The sequence below is a fragment of the Lolium perenne genome, chromosome 4, assembly GCF_019359855.2.
Source record: "Lolium perenne isolate Kyuss_39 chromosome 4, Kyuss_2.0, whole genome shotgun sequence".
In the NCBI taxonomy this organism is placed as follows: Eukaryota; Viridiplantae; Streptophyta; class Magnoliopsida; order Poales; family Poaceae; genus Lolium; species Lolium perenne.
In genome coordinates, this window is record NC_067247.2 from 286,363,437 (window position 1) to 286,365,750 (window position 2,314).

Consider the following 2,314-nt stretch of genomic DNA (forward strand, 5'->3'; position numbering starts at 1 on the left):
CCCGAGCTCATATGATCCTTGTTAAGAAAAAACAAATAAATTGAAAAATACTGAAATTTTTGTACAATAAACATGAGCATGTGTTCTAACTCACCACCTAAAATCTCCGAGAAAAGATATATGTAGTGGTCTATAAAAAAAAGATAAAATAGAGTGTTGTTTGAAATATCTATATTTGTTGCTTACATCACTCTAATTTACATTTTTTTTACACATACCCTTACATATGTCTTTTTCTCGGACATTCTTTAGTTGGACACTTGTTCATGTTTATTGTACGAAAAATTCAGATTTCAATTTGTTTGCTATGTTTTCAATTTTTTTTATCCAGCCAGAGCATATCAGCTCGGATTCAGAAATGCCCTGTCCGAGTGCTAAGGGTATCTCAGGTTTCCATCTTTGATCCGTTTAAGTCTAGTCATGGATAGAAATGCGTCTATATCCCCTGTCAGTTTGAGTCCGAAGCAAACACAACGGCTACACTAGTAGAAAATCTCTCATCAGTACCGGTTCCAGAGGGGTTTTAGTACCGGTTGAGCAACCGGTATTAATTATCCGGCACTAAAGGTCCCCCCCCCCTTTCGTACCGGTTGCTTACGAACCGGTATAAAAGGCCCTCCACGTGGGCCACCAGGAGAGCTCAGGGCCAAGGAGCTTTGGTACCGGTTGGTAATACGAACCGGTACCAAAGGTTCCCACCCGCGGCAGGGAATTTGCCCAAATCTCTGCCGCGGCAGAGAATTGGTTTTTTAGGGTTTTTGGAGGGGTTTAGGGATATCGGTTTGTTTCATATCGCGTCGATGCACCAGAAACGCGTTTGGGTTTAGGTAGTACATGAAGATCAAGATGATGCATAGCAAGTTGGTGCATATAATATAACACACATGTTATTGCATAAGATCGCAAATTAAGTAGCACTATGCATGAAGATCGATCTTCATGCATAGTGGTACTCTCCGAGGCGTACTCTATATATGTCTATTACATGTAGCATAGTGGTACTCTTCGAGTCAACTATATATGTAACATGTACATCTTCATTCATAGTGGTACTCTGCGAGTGGTGGTATGACGTCCCGAAGGAAAAATCCCGCCAATTCCTCGCCTATTGCTATGAAGCGGTCATCGATTGAGAGCTTGTTCCGCTTTCTTGCCAACTATAAAAGAATAAGATACAAATGAATACATGAAACAACTATTACTGAAACTCAGCACAACTTATGATAACAAAACAAATTTGTGAAGATTGTTTTTGTACCTCTTTATTTCTTTCATTATTCGTTCTCTCGCTGACAATTCTGCGGATGCACTCGCAAACGAAGAATCCACAGAGATCGGTCCCCGGAGGTTGTTGCGGGCATTTCTTTACAAGAATATAATTCAATCAAACAATAGTCAAGTATGATAATTAAAAGGTGTGTGGACCTAGGTAGTACTACTTACTTTCGCACGCCATCGCAGCTTCGGTGTCCATTCACGGGACGTATCTTCCTTGATGAAAGTTTGCCATACGCTGCTCGACAAAAGAAAATGCATAAAAGAGTCATCAATTAGTTCAAAGCAGGAAATTAACGAAACAAACCGATAAGAATTAAAATTACCTTCTGAGCATTAAAAAACAAGACACGTATAGATCCGATTTTTTGCTTAGTGAGTCCAAGACTTCAACTTCTCCAATTTCCAAATTGATGACGAGAAGAATAAAGTGAAACCTACGCACGTTTCAATATGTAGTGTCATATATATAAGTCATTAGTTAAAATTTTGACATACGGTGAGCAAAATATAATGTGTTATAAGACAGTAAGACTCACTCGAAGTTGTAAGGCCAAAGTATTAGCTTTTTGTCACGTTGTCGCTTCAAAAACCTTAGCAAAGTCTGCGGTGTATCCTTGTTATAGAGGGGATTCTCTATGGTTTTAACATGCATTGTGTGCGGGTCAATGAACCCAATGTATGTGATATCGTCCCTTTTGCATTCGAGCATCTTCGATCTGCATAATATAGCGCACAAAAGATTATAATCTGCAGACAATGAACGACTTCTCAAATTAAATAAATAAATCACTTACAGACAATAGCAACTGATGATTGATTTATCGAGGGCCCGGAGATTGTATAACTGAAAGAGTTCGGCGAAGTCAACGTTCACACAAGATCTCGGGAAGTAGTGCTCTTCCCTAACTCGCACCATGATAGTCTCGATCCCTTCCTTTGAGGCCTTAAGGTACCACGAATGCAAGTTACGCATACATGTTGGTACCTTCCTGAGATTCTCGACCAAATCTTTCCCTTGAACAAACTGATATGCTCA

General features: G+C 39.7%; 1 long non-coding RNA gene across 1 annotated transcript; it reads right to left on the reverse strand.

Moving 5' to 3' along the window:
- Nucleotides 1-581: 581 nt before the first annotated feature.
- On the reverse strand, nucleotides 582-1,965 carry LOC127348953 (uncharacterized). The gene is made up of 5 exons (XR_011756838.1): nucleotides 1,815-1,965; nucleotides 1,602-1,712; nucleotides 1,444-1,513; nucleotides 1,259-1,363; nucleotides 582-1,157 (listed from the first exon to the last, which is right to left on the reverse strand). It is a non-coding gene; the product is annotated as an uncharacterized lncRNA (long non-coding RNA).
- Between the last annotated feature and the right edge of the window lie 349 nt (nucleotides 1,966-2,314).